The following is a 20,441-nucleotide window of genomic DNA, read 5'->3' as shown; positions in this document are numbered from 1 at the left end:
CCTCAGCTCCCACCACTAGTTCTGACTTTCTCCACACCAAATCCTGGTTCCCAACAGGTTTTTTCTTTCTCTCTCACACACACATACACATGCTCTTCTTATGCTGACCCGTGGCACTGGCTGCATTTTCTTGTGGCTACTCAAATGCCCCTTCACCCAGCTGTGGCCTGCATCTAGCCCTCCCACAGTGGACGAGGACGTGTATTGGGTGTTAGACATTCTCTGAGCACCTATACCAGGTTGGGCCTCACAGGCAAGATAGGTGCTTCTCCATCTGTTTTACCCCGCTTTGTGGCTTGCTCTGGAGTTTAGAAGGGAGATAGATGTTCAGAGGTCTAGAAGGAAGCAGCAGTATGTGTGCCAAAGATAGAAATCAGAGTAGCAGCCGTGTTAGTCTGTATTCGCAAAAAGAAAAGGAGTACTTGTGGCACCTTAGAGACTAACAAATTTATTAGAGCATAAGCTTTCGTGAGCTACAGCTCACTTCATCGGATGCATGTAAGGGCCAAAGTTAGACACTTTGTGAATGGAGCCCAGAGACTTATTCTAAGTGCAGCTTGTTTTATTTACATCATATATGTTGGTCTTTGAACAGAGGTTGTCAAATAGCACATGGGTATTCCCCTAATTCAGGAATCTCTCAGACAGCAACACCACCTCAAGAATTGCAGTGTTGTCAGCTCCTGTGATTTTTATGGTGAGTCTAATGATATTTGGTGATTTAATTAAAGCTCCTAGAGGCCAGTGATTATGTAAGAATTTCAGCTTTCACTTTTTTAAAGTAAACTTCTAGCCTTCTTGATATGGAGAAGAGCCTGAACTGACTGTACCCTAAAGGCTCCAAAGCTAGACGAAAAATAAAAAGAACCCCAAATATTTTATTTTTTAAATCCCCCGATTTTGTGGGGCTTGACTCATGATTTTTAAACAGTTGGGGTTGACAATACTGGAATAAACTTTCGATAGAAAGATTAAGGAGCAAATTCTCCTGCTGACTACAACAGCTCCCCCAGAAAGAAGCTTCATTTCAAAACTAATAACAATGCAATATTTCTTCAAAAACTGAATAGTGCTCTCATGCCAAGAAAAATACAGGTTTCAGAGTGGTAGCCGTGTTAGTCTGTATCAGCAAAAAAAAAAAATGAGGAGGACTTGTGGCACCTTAAAGACTAACAAATTTATTTGGGCATAAGCTTTCAAGGGCTAAAACCCACTTCATCGGATTCATGCAGTGGAAAATACAGTAGGAAGATATATATACACAGAGAACATGAAAAAATGGGTGTTGCCATACCAACTGTAACGAGACCAATTAATTAAGGGCTATTATCAGCAGGAGAAAAAACCCTTTTGTAGTGATAATCGGGATGGCCCATCTCAAACAGTTGACAAGAAGGTGTGAGTAACAATAGGGGAAAAATTAGCATGGAGAAATAGTTTTTACATTGCATAATGACCCATTCACTCCCAGTCTTTATTCAAGCCTAAGTTAATGGTGTCCAGTTTGCAAATTAATTCCAATTCTGCAGTTTCTCGTTGGAGTCTGTTTTTGAAGTTTTTTTGTTGGAGAACTGCGACTTTCAGGTCTGAAACTGAGTGACCAGGGAAGTTGAAGTGTTCTCCAACTGGTTTTTGAATGTTATAATTCTTGATGTCTGATTTGTGTCCATTTATTCTTTTGCGTAGAGATTGTCCGGTTTGGCCAATGTACATGGCAGAGGGGCATTGTTGGCATATGATGGCATATATCACATTGGTAGATGTGCAGGTGAATGAGCCTCTTATGGTGTGGCTGATGTAATTAGGTCCAATGATGGTGTCCCTTGAATAGATATGTGGACAGAGTTGGCAACAGGTTTCGTTGCAAGGATAGGTTCCTGGGTTCGTGTTTTTGTTGTGTGGGGTGTGGTTGCTAGTGAGTATTTGCTTCAGGTTGGGGGGCTGTCTATAAGTGATGACTGGCCTGTCTCCCAAGATCTGTGAGAATCAGGGATTGTCCTTCAGGATAAGTTGTAGATCCTTAATGATGTGCTGGAGAGGTTTTAGTTGGGGGCTGAAGGTGATGGCTAGAGGCATTCTGTTACTTTCTTTGTTGGGCCTGTCCTGGAGTAGGTGACTTTTCGGTATTCTTCTGTCTCTGTCAATCTGTTTCTTCACTTCAGCAGGTGGGTACTGTAGTTTTAAGAACGCTTGATAGAGATCTTCTAGGTGTTTGTCTCTGTCTGAGGGATTGGAGCAAATGCGGTTGTATCTTAGAGCTTGGCTGTAGACAATGGATTGTGTGATGTGGTCTGTATGAAAGCTGGAGGCATGTAAGTAAGTATAGCAGTCAGTAGGTTTCGGTATAGGGTGGTGTTTATGTGGCCATCGCTTATTAGCACTGTAGTGTCCAGGAAGTGGATCTCTTGTGTGGACTGGTCCAGGCTGAGATTCATGGTGAGGTGGAAATTGTTGAAATCATGGTGGAATTCCTCAAGGGCTTCTTTTCCATGGGTCCAGATGATGAAGATGTCATCAATGTAGCGTGAGTAGAGTAGGGGCATTAGGGGATGAGAGCTGAGGAAGAGTTGTTGTAAGTCAGCCATAAAAGTGTTGGCATATTGTGGGGCCATGCGGGTAACCATAGCAGTGCCGCTGATTTGAAGGTATACATTGTCCCCAAATGTGAAATAGTTGTGGGTGAGGACAAAGTCATAAAGTTCAGCCACCAGGTTTGCCGTGACATTATCGGGGATACTGTTCCTGACAGCTTGTAGTCCATCTTTGTGTGCAGTGTTGGTGTAGAGAGCTTCTACATCCATAGTGGCCAGGATAGTATTTTCTGGAAGATCACCAATGGAAAATACAGGCTCTTAAAGCTGTGCCACACTGCCGTCTGCTGGTTCTGACCATAACAATAACATATGTCCATTCAACACTTACCTCTGCTGGAACAGAACTGGACCTTATCCAAAGTCTATTAAGTCAGTGGAAAGGCTCCCATTAACTTCAGTAGGTTTTGGATAATCTCATATGGTAAGGGTCTGTCTACACAGAAATGCTCCAGGGAGGTACTGTTTATTAAAATAAATCCAGAAACTCTTAAAGCAAATTAAAATAAAGCTCTCCCTGATAAGGTTTAATCACTACAGTCTCTTCCGTTGACTCGGAAAGCAGCCGCCAATAGGTGACTTGACAACAGAGCTGAGAGAAATGTAAAAAAAATCCTATCAGAAGTCTTAATGAGGGCGAACTCTGATGATGTTCTGAAGTTTGGCACTGGAGAAAATAAAATGCATCTGAAAAGAGAGTTTTTGGTATTAAGTTACCTTGAACAATTTTAAAGGGCAAACCTGCTCTCATGTATCCTGAATGTGGAGGAGAAAGAGGCACTCAGGAGGATCTTTCCATCTTGCTGGAAAAAATGTAATCAGAACTTGGGAATTAAAAAAAAAATGTCAAGGGGTGAAAAAGGTTAATTGATACTTTCAATTAGAATCATTAAATATCATCTCCAGGATGCTAGCGCTAAGTGTGAAAACAATGTGCCAGTACTTCTTGTTGGTGTGGAATTTTTAAAAATGCTCCTGCAGTCATGAATTTGCACATTTCAGCAACATTAAGCAGCATCATTTTTCCCCAGTGGCTCTTGACCTCATTTTCAGCAGAGAAAAGACAACGTTAGCATCAAAATTCAATCTAATCAGTAATTACAAATCCCCAAGTGACTTTTAGACATCTTTTCAATTATAAAATATTCTGATCGTTATTTTATTGGCTGTTACATGATGTATGCCTATAAATATAAATATAGCATCCTAGAGACAAATCTGGCACTAAAAAGAACTATACATAGTATTACCAAATAAAACTTGCTTAATTACTGTAAAAATAAGTTGCATATTTAAAAATATGTTTATAATAATTTTTCTTTGCAATGGTTCTTACATAAGTCTTAATATAGCACAAATATAACCTGATGCACTTTTTTTTTTACACAATTTATAAAGTCTGGTATATTTTCAAATGGAGGAGAAACAAGAGGGGGAATCAAATGCCCAGCCAAGCCCACATTACTTAAAAACTGGAGGGGAGGGGACTATCCACGTACTGGAGAGTATAGCAACATATTTTTTAGGAAAGACAGAAACAAAGGTAAAGGTGGTGGAGTAGCATTGTATATCAATGATGAGGTAGAATGTAAAGAAATAAGAAGTGATGCAATGGATAAGACAGAGTCCGTCTGGGCAAAAATTACATTGGGGAAAATAACTAGTAAAGCCTCTCCTATGATAGTACTTGGGGTGTGCTATAGACCTCCGGGATCTAATCTGGATATGGATAGAGCACTTTTTAATGTTTTTAATAAAGTAAATACTAATGGAAACTGCGTGATCATGGGAGACTTTAACTTCCCAGATATAGACTGGAGGACCAGTGCTAGTAATAATAATAGGGCTCAGATTTTCCTAGATGCGATAGCTGATGGATTCCTTCATCAAGTAGTTGCTGAACCGACTAGAGGGGATGCCATTTTAGATTTAATTTTGGTGAGTAGCGAGGACCTCATAGAAGAAATGGTTGTAGGGGACAATCTTGGCTCAAGTGATCATGAGCTAATTCAGTTCAAACTAAATGGAAGGCTTAACAAAAATAAATCTGCAATTAGAGTTTTTGATTTCAAAAGGGCTGACTTTCAAAAATTAAGGAAATTAGTTAGGGAAGTGGATTGGACTGAAGAACTTATAGATCTAAAGGTAGAGGAGGCCTGGGATTACTTTAAATCAAAGCTGAAGAAGCTATCGGAAGCCTGTATACCAAGAAAGGGGAAAAAATTCATAGGAAGGAGTTGTAGACCAAGCTGGATGAGCAAGCATCTTAGAGAGGTGATTAAGAAGAAGCAGAAAGCATACAGAGAGTGGAAGATGGGAGGGATCAGCAAGAAAAGCTACCTAATTGAGGTCAGAACATGTAGAGATAAAGTGAGACAGGCTAAAAGTCGAGTAGAGTTGGACCTTGCAAAGGGAATTAAAACCAATAGTAAAAGGTTCTATAGCCATATAAATAAGAAGAAAACTAAGAAAGAAGAAGTGGGGCCGCTAAACACTGAGGATGGAGTGGAGGTTAAAGATAATCTAGGCATGGCCCAATATCTAAACAAATACTTTGCCTCAGTCTTTAATAAGGCTAAAGAGGATCTTGGGGATAATGGTAGCATGACAAATGGGAATGAGGATATGGAGGTAGATATTACCATATCTGAGGTAGAAGCAAAACTCAAACAGCTTAATGGGACTAAATCAGGGGGCCCAGATAACCTTCATCCAAGAATATTAAAGGAATTGGCACCTGAAATCGCAAGCCCATTAGCAAGAATTTTTAATGAATCTGTAAACTCAGGAGTAGTACCGAATGATTGGAGAATTGCTAATATAGTTGCTATTTTTAAGAAAGGAAAAAAAGTGATCCGGGTAACTACAGGCCAGTTAGTTTGACATCTGTAGTATGCAAGGTCCTGTAAAAAATTTTGAAGGAGAAATTAGTTAAGGACATTAAAGTCAATGGTAAATGGGACAAAATACAACATGGTTTTACAAAAGGTAGATCGTGCCAAACCAACCTAATCTCCTTTTTTGAAAAAGTAACAGATTTTTTAGATAAAGGAAATGCAGTGGATCTAATTTACCTAGATTTCAGTAAGGCATTTGATACAGTGCCACATGGGGAATTATTAGTTAAATTGGAGAAGGTGGGGATCAATATGAACATCAAAAGGTGGATAAGGAATTGGTTAAAGGGGAGACTGCAACGGGTCCTACTGAAAGGCGAACTGTCAGCTTGGAGGGAGGTTACCAGTGGAGTTCCTCAGGGATCGGTTTTGGGACCAATCTTATTTAATCTTTTTATTACTGACCTTGGCACAAAAAGTGGGAGTGTGCTTATAAAGTTTGCAGATGATACAAAGCTGGGAGGTATTGCCAATTCAGAGAAGAATCGGGATATTATACAGGAGGATCTGGATGACCTTGTAAACTGGAGTAATAGTACTAGGATGAAATTTAATAGTGAGAAGTGTAATGTTATGCATTTAGGGATTAATAACAAGAATTTTAGTTATAAGTTGGGGATGCATCAATTAGAAGTAACGGAAGAGGAGAAGGACCTTGGAGTATTGGTTGATCATAGGATGACTATGAGCTGCCAATGTGATATGGCTGTGAAAAAAGCTAATGCGGTTTTGGGATGCATCAGGAGAGGCAGTTCCAGTAGTGATAAGGAGGTTTTAGTACCATTATACAAGGTACTGGTGAGACCTCACCTAGAATATTGTGTGCAGTTCTGGTCTCCCATGTTTAAAAAGGATGAATTCAAACTGGAGCAGGTACAGAGAAGAGCTACTAGGATGATCCGAGGAACGGAAAACTTGTCTTATGAAAGGAGACTTAAGGAGCTTGGCTTGTTTAGCCTAACTAAAAGAAGGTTGAGGGGAGATATGATTGCTTTCTATAAATATATCAGAGGGATAAATACAGGAGACGGCGAGGAATTATTTAAGCTCAGCACCAATGTGGACACAAGAACAAATGGGTATAAACTGGAAGTTTAGACTTGAAATCAGACAAAGGTTTTTAACCATCAGAGGAGTGAAGTTTTGGAATAGCCTTCCAAGGGAAGCAGCGGGGGCAAAAGATCTATCTGGTTTTAAGATTCTACTTGATAAGTTTATGGAGGAGATGGTATGATGGGATAATGGGATTTTGGTAAGTAATTGATCTTTAAATATTCAGGGTAAATAGGACTAATCCCCTGAGATGGGATATTAGATGGATGGGATCTGAGTTACCCAGGAAAGAATTTTCTGTAGTATCTGGCTGGTGAATCTTGCCCATATGCTCAGGGTTTAGCTGATCGCCATATTTGGGGTTGGGAAGGAATTTTCCTCCAGGGCAGATTGGAGAGGCCCTGGAGGTTTTTCGCCTTCCTCTGTAGCATGGGGCATTGTTGACTTGAGGTAGGCTTCTCTGCTCCTTGAAGTCTTTAAAGCACGATTTGAGGACTTCAATAGCTCAGACATAGGTGAGGTTTTTCATAGGAGTGGGTGGGTGAGATTCTGTGGCCTGCACTGTGCAGGAGGTCGGACTAGATGATCAGAATGATCCCTTCTGACCTTAGTATCTATGAATCTATGAATACTACCCAGTTTATCCTGGCTGTACTCATGCTAGTAAAAAATAGAAAAAGCAGAGTTCTATATCACATACATTTATGATAAATGCATATGTATGTGCCGTGTAGTGTTTTATATTACGTCATGGATCACCTTACTGACCACACTGAAGTGTGATCAATGTACCCCAACAGCAATAACACAAACAAGTGGGCAGCAGAGCTACTGGACAGCATAACAGAAGTAGGGACAAATTGTGTCCTCAGTTACCTCTTGGATGGTGTTTCAATAGCGCAACTGAGGACAGACTGTTTCATTCTGCTTCTTTAAATTTTCAGGGCAAGGGTGGGAGTTGAAGCTATTGCTCATGTTAAGCATGTCAATGAGGCTATTTCTAGTCCCTTTGTGCCACTCTTGAAAGGGGCTGGAAAGCCATCAGATCTCCCTAGGTAAGGATTCTCCTGGTGTGTGGGACTCACCAGCTGGCACAGAGCTAGGGTAGTCTGCCACAGGTGGCATGCCTGGAGCATTAATGCCTTCCTGCAGTCTTCAGCTGGTGAGATGCTTGTTGTAGGTCATAGCCAACGGGCATGATTAGAGCGGCTTTGAGGCTGCTCTGTTCCATGCCAGGATCAGACCAGCTTAGAATTGGACTTAATATCAGGGAAATGCAACTGGCTACTTTATGGCCCCCACCTCAACTGCACCCAACAGGAACTGGGTGAAACTGAGAATCTAGGTGATGGTCTCCAGATGTTCACATAAGATTCAGATCTGAATAGTTCCTATTAACACTTTTCTGGAGTGTGACATACAGGCCCCATATCTACATCAGCCTAGTTACCTTTCATATCCACCTGCTTTGAGAACTCTAGTGCCACTGTTCACACTAGAATCCCACACTCCTGCAGGGTCCTGGAGCAGGATCTCAGGTTAGGACAAAGGCTCCTGGCCCCCAGGGCCATCCACAAAGAACTAGATACATTAGTTATATCAATTATTTACACCTCCCCATGTAGTAAATTTGCTATGCCATTTGATAACATTGTAGTAAACCGTACAAAATCATCTTAGTAGGATGGTTCTGCATCTTCCGTTATTCATTTGAGGCATAAAGGACCAGAAATGTACTCCTTCCATAACACCACCAACTTTAACAGAGTTATTCCAGCACAGGAATTTGGTCAATAATGCTTAATAAATATTCCATTAGGAATCAGGTTTGTGAAGAGAGAAGATAAAAGACTTTATTAAAGGCACAAACATTAAGTTCAAATCAAGTCTGCTCAGGCTTCTAGAACTTCTAGTTCCCAGGATACATGCTCAGAGGTTTTAACACATCATTAGCATACTCACTCCCACGTGGTCCTTATTTTATAATATTTGCATAGACATCCCGTACTAGTATTCAGATAGCCTTACTGGGGACAAAAATCACTTTCATTCCAAGGATGGGATTTGCAAAAGTGCCTAAGTGACTCATAAGCACAAGCTTTAGAAAATCCTTCTCTAAGTTATGTTTTTGTTGATATTGAAATTGAGTTAACAAAAAATGAGAAGTTGAGTTTTTCAGTTGTCATCAACTTGGTGAAAATGCAGAAATTGCCAACTTCACTCTGTGCTAAGCAGAAAGTCAACATTAATAACCTTTAAAAGGGAAATTTTATTTGTAGAGAGGTCACGAATTATTACAAAGAAGCCCTGGGGTTCTGAATTTTTAATATTATATTTTAATGATCATGTTGGATCCACGTACATGTTCAATAAAACTTGGAAGCCCTCCTTCATTCAAACTTTAAAAGAATTTAAAGAGCAGCTGACTAGGCAATGGTCTACAGAGATGACAACAAGGAATGAAAAAGAAAGTGTGTAATCTCCCTGAGGAAAAACAAATACAGAGCCTGTATAAATCTAGAGCATCTGGAAGAGAACTGTTGCAGATGAAGACAATAAGAATAAATTATATGGTTACAACTATGATGGGAGATACCAGAAAAATAAATTTGACGCTTTTGCAAAGTTAACATAGTAAAAGAAAGCATTAATGTGCATTATATGGAAATGCCATTTTTCACAAACACCACTGTTACCTATCGTTTATTTAGAAAGCACAGTTAAGGCTGAAATAATACTGCAATTACCTGAAAAAACCCAGAGCATTGTTTATGTTTGTCACTTAAAATGAACATCTTCCATAAACTGGAATCATGATATACTTGATTAAGATTCTTGGAACCCAGCTGCTCACCCCCAAAAGATTAAATTTCACAAAGTTATGGTATCTGTTCCCACCATAAATAGGATTATTCTCAACAGCATTAATTTCCACTCTCTAGGAATTTAGTTTTTAAATAAAAGAATAATAAAATAGTAGAACATTTTATGTAAATATAATATGAATGCTAGAGCTGCTTGAAATTTTTCTGTTGAAAAAAATTGAGTTAAAAATGGCTTTTCTCTCTAAAGATAATTGTTCAATGAAAATATTTTTTTCAAAAATTTTAAGTTTTACAATTATGAAAAATTGCCCTCAATTTCTTTTTTCATTTTTTTTTTCAAGGGAAACATTTGGGGGCAATTTTTCAAATGAAAAATTCAGTTCCTGAAAACTAAACACAAAACCTTTTCATTGTCAGGTTAAAAAAAAATTGAAGAGTTCTGTGAAAAGTTTCCTAAAACATATAAAAACTTTTCCTTTATTTTTTTTTTTTGAAAATTTTCTGGGGAAATACTGACCAATATTTTCCCAATCAGTTCTAGTGAAAACAGCAAGAATGGCAGTGTAACCTAGCTGAAGTCACATGCAACTCCTGCTTTAAACAGGCCATCACAAACAGTCAACCCAAAAGTTGTAATTTACTCATAATTACTACAGAGTGATAGCTGAGCCATTATGGTATTACATCTACTTAGACCAGATATCTCAGAGACCACTAAGAGACTTCATAATGACAGCCGTTGTTCTTGTAGAACAGCTACTATTATTATTTAGACAGAGGTGGTGTTTAGCGGCCCCACTCTGCAATCATGACCCCATTGTGGTTGGTCACAATAACAACCTTCCTGAGATGTTCCCAGGTAAAAGTTCTCAGGGTTGCTAAGGAAACGCTCATAGGACACGGATATAGCCATCTGATAAAGTAACTGACAGAGGCAGTAATCGTTCCAAAACAAAGTATCCTTTTATTAAAATAACTAATAGTTCCTAATACAGTGTATTCTAAAAATCCTAAATAAAGCACAAAAAATCCCTGAGACACAAATCCCTTTTTGCAAGTTAAAGAGCACTTAAACTGCAATAGCATATAGTTCAAATGATACTAAGCGAAGTTATTTGTTGCAAGTGGCCAGTTTGCAACAAATTGCTGACAGCTTAAATTGCTTTAAAGTTCACATAGATAAAATACAATTAAAACACACACACACATCTCAAGCATACACATCTTAAGTACTATAAAAATATCCTAAATTAATACTAAAACTATAGTTAAAGAATATTAAGCTTATTCTACAAATCCTTTGCTGTTTTTTCTTTAAAAATCAAATCACTGCTGCTGCTGTTCAGCTCCTGGTCAGTCAATTCTGTTTCGCTCCAGCTTTTTTTTCCCCTATCCCTCTGCAGTTGTCTTTGGCTTTTCTTTCCGGCACGTTGGCTTCTCCTGTAAGGGTCTTGCCTTCTCAGATGCAGCCTTCAGACTCTCCAAAATGCTGGCCTTTCATGCTACATGGTATCCCTGTCATTATATAGCTTCCTATTCTTGGCTAGTTACCTCACTCACAGTCTTGACCATTACTTCAGACTTCTGATTGGCAGGTCTGACCTTTAAAACAAGTTGTAACCAGTGTGAGTGGGTTCTGGCTTAGCTGATCTCTCTGTCATCTCTCTCTTTCTTGCACATGCTCACTGTTATTGTTTACTTCAAATTAGGACTCTACCAAGCCCTACACACACTTTTTGCCAAGGCACCATCTTGGAAATTCTGGGCTTTCTGCCAGGGCACCGTTTTAAAAAAAATGTTTAATTGTCCTAGGTTCTTACTAAGCACGCTCAGGGTCCGCAGCATCCATCTCAGAGTGGAGTAGTTTTTGCTTATTCAGGATAGAGATCAGAAATACAAAGAGAGACTGGAGAACTTTCTCTGAAAATAGGGACTTGGCAGGAGGATAGGGTTGCCAACCCTCCAGAATTGGCCTGGAGTCTCCAGAAATTTGCATCGAGCTCCTGGTGGCCATTGAAAGCAATCCAGGAGATTTTAATAGGATATTTTAAGAAAATGATATTACATCATATTGTGGAAAAAAATCTCATGGAATCGCTTCAGTCAGAGTTGGCAACCCTACATAAGGAGCATGGGTTGCCGAAAGGAAGAGTTTGGAGAAGGAACTAAGCAGTTAGTCTGTAGACACACGGCTACAAGGCTAAGCTTCAGTGGCAGCATCTCTGTAAATAGTTACTTTAATAAAGAACCAGTTTAGTTTAGTGTTGTGAACCTATCGATCTATGAAAGAGCCAATATAGTTTAATAAGAATGGAGGCCTCTCATGTTATTACCAGCACGTTACATGAACTACTGTATAGACATAACTCGTACAGAAAAAAAAATCCTTGTCCCAAGAGCTCTCAAGATATATTTCAATCTATTCATTTTTATGCTATAAATTGGTTTATCAATAATTATCAGTTTTCAGAAAAAAATGGAGTCTTAATTATTACTTTTCTACTGATCATTAACAGACAAATCTTGAGATCAGGCATTTTGAGACAATAATTTAGCATAAATAAAATGCATTCACTAAATGAAGTCATGTCTTACTCTCTCTCTTTTTTGTCCTGTATTGGTGTTTAATATTCAAATCAATAGTCTCAAGATGTTCTATAGTGCTGCAGCAAGCTGTTCCCTACAGATTCACATGCCAGGGCCCCAGTCCCTGAGAGCATGTGAGAAATGCACAAGAGCTCCCTCCCTGCCTCAGGCAAAAATAATAAACTAAAAGTAACCAAGAAGCTTGCTGAGCTGCCACTGGCAACCTTCTGAATTCAATGTTTGCAAGCAAGAGAGCTTGGAAAATTCAGAAGAAAAATTACGGTTACAAGGACATTAATTTCCTATTAATGTTCTCTGTCTCTTTTGCCTTCTGCAGGGCATGCTAAATGCACTTTTGAAATTCTCACTCCTGGCTCATTCAGCCATACTGGGGCTAGTCAAGGACACTCCTGCCAGAGGCGAATACTGTGTAGTCCCACCTCTCTAAATATAGTTATAGGGGATGTCTGGCCAGGGGAGAGGGAGGTTCAGACTAGCGTACATCTAAATGTGTCCTCTCCTGTGGCCCAGGATTAGGGGAGCAAAAAGCTCGTTTAGAGCCCCCTTTCTCACCCTTCCCCACTCATCTGCACCAAGTGTAATCACAGCACAGCTGAGGATCCGGCCCTATATTTTTAAGCAAACATGGACTGTATTAAAGTTTATGCTCTAATAAATTTGTTAGTCTCTAAGGTGCCGCAAGTACTCCTGTTCTTTCTAAGACACTATAAAAGATCATTTTACCTACACACAACCACTTGGGCTGTAGCATATTCAAAGAGAGAACTGGTTAAAAATTCTTTCACTGAATGTGGGTAATATAGCTCAAAGATTTATTTTTCACCAAAGCTGCAATTTCACCTCCCCTCCTGAGTAAATATGAAATGATTGGAATACACCCGCCCCATCTACTGGATGCTGAAGGGACTGCAGCTCAGAAACAAAAGACTTGAGAAACCAAGTGCAGGAGAAATGTCTGCTGAAAGCCAGCAGGAAGGGGGAGAGCCACTTCCCTCGCTCACACTTCTTCTACATCTTTTTGAGCCTAATATTTTAGTCTCTAGAGGTACTTCATGAATTTTACTTCTCTTGGGACATCAGTTGCTGACTGAAACATGGCTTGAATGTCAATCACGCTTTCTGTCAGCACCGACCTCAGTGCAGCTCTTGGGTGCTGAGAACTTTTGGAAACCTATGAGATGGCTAGCTGGTGGGAAGGCTCACACACTTCAGAGCTTCTGTAGGCAGAGCTCATTGCTCACACCAGGGATCCTTGAATTCCTTCATGCCACTCCACAAGCCCCCTCCCATCCCCCTCTATTTTAGGGACTCCTTGCAACTCCCTGCACCCCCTTCCTCTTTCCTGGGACTCTGTGTAGGCCTCCCATTTCCCTCTCCATCCATACCAAGGTCCTGTATTTTCTCCCCCCAGCGCCAGGGGCTCTGTGTGCACACCCATTTCTCTCTTCCTGCCCAAACCTTCCCATCCTGGGTGACCAGATACCAAGTGTGAAAAACTGGGATGGGGGGGGGGGGGGGAAATAGGAGCCTATATAAGACAAAGCCCCAAAACTTAGAACAACTGATCACCTTATCTGCCTCCCAATACCACAGGTGCCTAAATATATAGATTTTGAAACCTAAATTAAAGCTTCTATTATTAAAAATCTTTATCATTGGTGGTATTTATTATTCATATCCAGGTAGCATCCAGGAGCCTCAGTCATGGCCCGGTCCCCGATGCTAAGTATTGTACAAATACAGAACAAAGAGATGCTGTCTTCCTCAAAAAGCTCACAAACCATGATGCCTGCTATGGAAGAAGATTTAAATGCTCGAGCTGGAAGTGGAGGGAACTGGCAGCAAGTGTAAGAGGTGACCATCTACCCCTAATACTTAAGGCCACCCACTACAGTGACAAGAAACTCTGCAACAGCTATGCTGCTGAATATGCCTTTGTATTGGATGCCCCAATTTGGGGACTGATCGAAATCATCTACTCACTTATAAATATACCAGTAACATCCTACAGGTTTCAGAGTAGCAGCCGTGTTAGTCTGTATTCGCAAAAAGAAAAGGAGTACTTGTGGCACCTTAGAGACTAACACATTTATTAGAGCATAAGCTTTCGTGAGCTACAGTTCACTTCATCGGATGCATTTGATGAAGTGAGCTGTAGCTCACGAAAGCTTATGCTCTAATAAATTTGTTAGTCTCTAAGGTGCCACAAGTACTCCTTTTCTTTTTTCAGTAACATCCTAGAATCTTCTGTACAGAGGCAGTATTAATATACTAAAATATTCATGAAGGCCTAATTTTGGAAGAGGCCTTTAGCATTTTGAAAAAAAGAGAATTTTCCTATTACATCATGTAACAACCAATACCATGAAGTAGGAGGACAGTAAATACAGGACAGGTTAACTACCCTGCTTTATCAGCAGACTCACACATCTCAAGTTAACAATACCACATTTGCATTTAGATGCAATACCAATCCTATCTCTAGCCATAAATAACCACCTCTTCCAGGAGTTGTGTTTTAATATAGAGTTCACACATTACCCGCGCTCACATTTGAATTCACACACAGCTGTATTTATTAGTATGACTAGGATATATTACAGAATCCCAGAAATTAGAGATGCAATGGACTTAATACAAGTAGGTCACCTAGTTGTTCCCAAGCACTCAAAACCTGGGAAATGCTTGCCTGTGCAACCTTCATTTGGCCCCCTTGTGCATTTCGATACAGTGTTTAATTACATGATTACACAGTATTTTCTGTAGTTTGACAACATTATAAACAACTGAAAACAATGTCTTATACTGGAAGGTGTTGGGTAACTTTAACAACAGGTGTTGCTGCCTTCACCGCCTATAATATACACTTATACACAGGCAGTATTCAAGGCGTCATAGTGAAGGCTGTGGTCCCTTTTTGGTAGGTGCTATAAAATCCCGTATGAAGACAAGATTCTTTCTGTGAAGAGTTTACAGTGTAAGACAAATAAAATATGCGGGGTCAAAGGAGAATGATATAATCAAATATGTACATTTTTAATATACATGTCTACTTCTTGACAGTTGGCAGTTTTGAGAAGCAGCTCCCAGCAGCAGCTGGAAAATTAAACTGAACTTGACTGCCAAATTCATATACTTGAGAGCCAGGCTGCCAGTGGGGCTAGATAGTGGAGAGAAGAGTAAGCCAGGAGCTTGACTCACAGCTTTGATTACAGCCAACCCTCAATGCTCAGAATAGTCTGCTCATGGCTGGGACCATCCAGATACGTGCATACAGCTCGACCAAGAATATTGCCAGTTCCTCTCATCCAATTCCACCCTAGATGTGTTGGGCAAAGGATTTCATAATCTATTTTACCAGTCCTGAAGATAAATTTAAAGGCCCTTGCCAACTGACTTGCTTGCAGTATTGCCAAACCCAAGCCTTCAAAAATCATGTGTCAACCCACCCCTTTCTCTGCACTCTCCCCCCCCCCCCCGATCATTAGATTTTCAAAATTAATGAATTCAGATGTGGGGTTATTTGCCTTCTCTTTTCTCTCCTCTCCTCCAGAAATGAGCCCTTCATCCCCTGCCAGGCCAGTTCAAGATGCAGTCACCTTGGGTGCCAACTTTCCAGGGCTTCATTTTTGTTCCTTTCTTCTTCATTCTTTGATTGGCTGGCCAGTTTTACTGTGTTGATTGGCCTGCCTTTTTTTCATTCCTCCATACTCTGTCTGACCATTTTTGCTCCAGTGACAGGTCAGCTGTAATTAGTTTGATTTTTTTGGCTTTGTATTTTTCTTTATTACTCAGGGGCGTGGGGGGGGAGCAATGAAAACACTTTCTGCTCTTCCCACCAAAATGACTAAGACAACTTGTGCTTCACTCCAATCCCCAAGCTTTTCTCTGAAACCAAGAGAGAGCAAAACGTAACTTTTAAAATTTTTAATGAACACTGGGATTCTCGTGTAATCACATGACTCCAAGAGCTGGAGCTTAAACAAAAGTTCCAAATATAGTAAGACTTCTGATAAAATTCTTAGAGTTGACAACTGTCACAGAATTACCGGGGCGATGCTCTGGAACTACTCCGTATGAAGCCAGCCAGGACTCTGGGGGATCATGCCTCGTCTCTCTGAGCATTCTGTTTCCAGAGCAAGAAGCTTACACAGCTTCGACCTTCCTGGGTCTGACCTTGGAGCATTCAGCATCCCCTTCCACACCATGCGCTTCCCGCAGCGAGTCCATCCAGGCAGGGCTCCTGGGGAAGCCAGAGGGCCCTGCACCCCAACTCCGCAGTCAGACTATCAGCCAGTGTAAAATGGAAGGTTTATTAGTCGACAGGAACACAGCATAGAACAGAACTTTTTAGCACAGAATTCAGTGACTTTCAGCCAAGTCCATCTTGGGGAGTCCTGGGCCAGGCAGCCTGGACTCCCCCTCTTCCAGTCCCCCCAAGCAGACTGCCTGCTTCCAGTGACCCGACCTCAGACACCCTCGTTTCTCCTCCTCCTTCTCTTTGTCTCGCATCTTGGGCAAAGAGTCACCTGGCTGTATCCCCCTTGTGGGTCTCAAGTTATGAAGGGCAATGGTCATAGCATATGTGCAGGCAGCTTGAGCAGCTTCACCTGCCCCAGAGGTCTCAGTCAAAGTCACACATCCCTATTCCAACCCCCAAGTTATTGGTGCAGTACACAGGAAAGCTGAGGCACACACAGTATTAATGCAAAACAGTAAAACTCACATAGGCTCAACAAGAAAACCCACATACAACAGAACAAGGGAAAATCCCCACTTCATCACAACCACACTTCATAATTTCCAGGGTCTGATATTTCTGGGTTTACATATATAGTAAGGTGAAGGGTAAGAAACCTGTGGAAGCCTGGGGAAGAAAGAGGAAGAGGGGAGAAGCCAGTACTAGTGATTTGCATTGGTCACAATGAATTTCCACAGCATAATTTTACACACCTCCTTATCACTTGCACTGCATTTGTGCATTCACATAGCTGGAAACCTACACAGTCACAGGTGCACATAAATCCCCAATTTTTACAAGTACATATGGAAGTTTGCACACACATTAGAATTGCAACTGCATGTCTATGAATGGGCATCTGCTTTTTGACTAAAAAACATCACCCGATTAACATTGCTGTCTCAGTTTCCTGTTCATTAAAGGTCAATAATGTTTACCTGCTCCCCGCTGCTATGAATTAATTTTGAACTGTAATTAGTCCCACAGGCGTAAGGGTCTGCAAGACCAGTCCTAACTAGCTATTGTTTTTAAAGCCTTTTGAAGCTAAGTGTGAGGGAGTACAGGTTTCAAACCCACACATACAAGTCCCCAGGCAGCACTCAGGTCAGGCCATAACCACCGCCACCCCCAAATAATTAGGGAAGGGCTAGCTTGCTAAGGGGCGCCCCCACCTCAAAGATCCCAATTGGGAGAAACACCTCCCCCACAATTGACTAAGCAGTGCTATATAAGCCAGGAAGTAAAAACAGGAAGTTATCTGAGCAACTAGAGGAAGCGTTGGTTGTCTGCTGCTATGGATCCCGTCTGCTTACCTGAGCCCTGCATTCCTGCCTGCTGCTGCTGGTTTCTGTCCTTACATCCCAGACCCCTGTCTACTTCCAGGCCCCTCCCTGCTCCTCAGCTTTACCCCAGTGGCCTGGCACCTGACTCAATCTCCAGCGCTGATCTTCAGCTTGGTACCTATGTCTTTGATTTTGACCCTCTGCTTAGACCATTAGGCCTGATTTCTGGTCTGACTATTAGCCATTACCACCCATTCCCCAGGTGTTGCAATAAGTGTTCAAGTTATTATAACCTTCTTTGAGGTACTTATAGACATAGATCACTTTTGAAAACTACACGTGTCTTTGTTATATACATTCTGGCTCCTTCACAATTATTGAATATGTACAGTGTTTGACATTTCCTAGATGTGCATCTATTTTTAATCACTCACAACTTGGGTTTCAGAGTAGCAGCCGTGTTAGTCTGTATTCGCAAAAAGAAAAGGAGTACTTGTGGCACCTTAGAGACTAACAAATTTATTAGAGCATAAGCTTTCGTGAGCTACAGCTCACTTCATCGGATGGATTCCACCAAATGCATCTGATGAAGTGAGCTGTAGCTCACGAAAGCTTATTCTCTAATAAATTTGTTAGTCTCTAAGGTGCCACAAGTACTCCTTTTCTTTTCACCACTTGGGGAATCTGATGAGGCTAGCAAATTAGGCCCTTATTTGTAGTTTTAATGAGCAAATGCTACATGCTACCAGCAGATGGTGGAAGAGCACCAGGAAAAGAGATTATACTTTAGTTACTAGCTGTTGAAAAAAATGGAAAAGCAGAAACAAACAAAGGACATTTTTCTCTTTTTAGAAGGCTATAAACTGTTTCACAAAAGTGATCACAGTTCAATTTCATAACCTAATCCAGGTGTTTGAAGTAGCATCTTGATCTGAGGATACGATGATGGACTTTGAGTTCTTTCATTTTTATGTATTGATTTTAAATTTTAAGGGTCTTATCTGTTCAGAAAATTAATCCAAACAATCAATGGCCCCTACTACTTTAGATCACTGTGTTCATAAAATACACAAGCCAAAAAATTTAAACATGGGTGTCTAAAGATAGATACCTAAATGCATATTTATGTTGCTGACATAAAAGCCCAAGGCAAGCAACAGCTGGATTCATTGCCCGGTGTGCGTCGCCCAATAATTACAACGAGGTGGAGAAGTAGAAAAGTTTATTTGAAGCTTCAAGTGGTACAGGGAGACAACAATCTCAAATCCTGCACACCAGTGCAAGCAGTTACACATATTTTATACATTCATTCTTTAGCATACTTATCCTATAGCAAGCTGAGTATGCTACCTGAGTATCATATAGCCAATCCGGTATACCAGCCAGTTCCCCTTTTTCCTCTTATCATCTATTCCCCCATTTATGGAGTTGTTTGTTCAGCATTATCTAACATTCCTGTCCTGCTTGACCTAATCTTGCTCTAGCCAGTCTGTGCCTGCAATACACTGTTGCAAACTTCTCAGTGTGACCGCTGTGAGTGTCTCCAGGCAGAAAAGGGAAAGGGGGGCCATCTGGGCCTAGAGCGAGGGGGCTTCAACGACACTCGTGGTTTTCCATCCCCTTGAGTTACCTAGTGGCCATGCCTGGTATCCCCAACAACTCCCTCCTTTGAGAATACTCAACAGCCTTGTCTTTGAGTTTTCTTACTTGGGCTTTTATTTTTTTATAAGGGGACTTTGCATAAGCATTTTGTGGTAGCCCTGAAGGGAATGCATTACCATGTTTTTTACAAGGGCTTTGACACATGATATTGCACAACATAACACCATCAGTACAATTAAGACAGGAAGAAAACTTTTTAACAACAGACTAAATAAACCACCAAGCCAAGATGACAACCCCCAGCCTGAAAACAAGGTTTGCAACCAATTACTCTTGGGGTCAGTGTAGGCAGCCTGTGCTCCAGCTCGGGCATGGGCCTTAGCCTGTACTACCTTATTATAAATTTTATAACTTCTGTCATTTACATATACACAACATTGGGACCCAACAAGGGCACAAACACCGCCTTGGGATGCCAAAAGGTAGTTCAAGGCCAGCCTGTTTTGGAGGGAATACGTTCTGAGCTGCTGTACCTTTTTATTTAATGTTACTACTGCAGACCCTAGATCACGAATCGAGTTCTTTAATTTTAAGGCTACTTTTTTAAGCACCATTTGAAGCCTTACAATATATCAGCCTATGCATGCTATGGCTGGCCTGGTAATCAGTGGCACAATTTCCAGTATGGAGCACCCTGTAAGCTTTTCAGTTGTGAGGGGATTTTTAGCATTGCCCTTCAAGGCCACATTGAATCGCCGCAGGGTTTTTTTTTGTGACTTAACAGAGGTATCTTGGGTATTTCTAATCTTTTCTTTGGGTAGTGTGGTGGTTATTGAAAGATGAGGAACTTCATAAGCTATATAACAGCTACCTGTTCAATTGGCTGGCAATACCTTGTAAGCCTTTCGGCCACATACAAAATAGTGACCCTGTAGGGCCCAGTAAGGACTGTTTCTTAGAGGGATTTTTGGAATATTTAAGGCCGCTTTTCCAAACAATTTATATGCCCCAAGGGGGCTTTCCATTTTTCTGAGTGGGTACGGGGGGGGGGTATTCCTAATTGTGCCATTCAAATTGCACTTACCATAAGGACCTCTGCAAACCCACCATTGGCCTGCTATAGTGGAAATATTAACTGAACGGCTTTTTATATTTTCTGACCCTCCTTTTGTGGAAGGATCATTTGTAAGAGTTTCCCCAAAAGGGGAGGAACCATTACATCCACACTGTTGACCTCCCCTCTCGGTTTTTAGCCAATATCCATTGGCCCACTGTGTAATAACACAGGAGCTCCTTCCCACAGGACGCCTATAGTGATTAGATTGGTTTTGGGTAAAACAAAA

The 20,441-nt window shown here is 40.9% G+C and overlaps 1 long non-coding RNA gene across 1 annotated transcript; it reads right to left on the bottom strand.

Moving 5' to 3' along the window:
* Positions 1-14,296: 14,296 nt before the first annotated feature.
* Positions 14,297-20,044, bottom strand: LOC122457836. Its single transcript, XR_006277511.1, has 3 exons — positions 19,360-20,044; positions 18,753-18,755; positions 14,297-14,310 (listed from the first exon to the last, which is right to left on the bottom strand). It is a non-coding gene; the product is annotated as an uncharacterized LOC122457836 (long non-coding RNA).
* Between the last annotated feature and the right edge of the window lie 397 nt (positions 20,045-20,441).

This window comes from Dermochelys coriacea, chromosome 1 (genome assembly GCF_009764565.3).
Source record: "Dermochelys coriacea isolate rDerCor1 chromosome 1, rDerCor1.pri.v4, whole genome shotgun sequence".
Lineage (NCBI taxonomy): Eukaryota > Metazoa > Chordata > Testudines > Dermochelyidae > Dermochelys > Dermochelys coriacea.
This window is presented reverse-complemented; position numbering and strand designations above follow the sequence as displayed.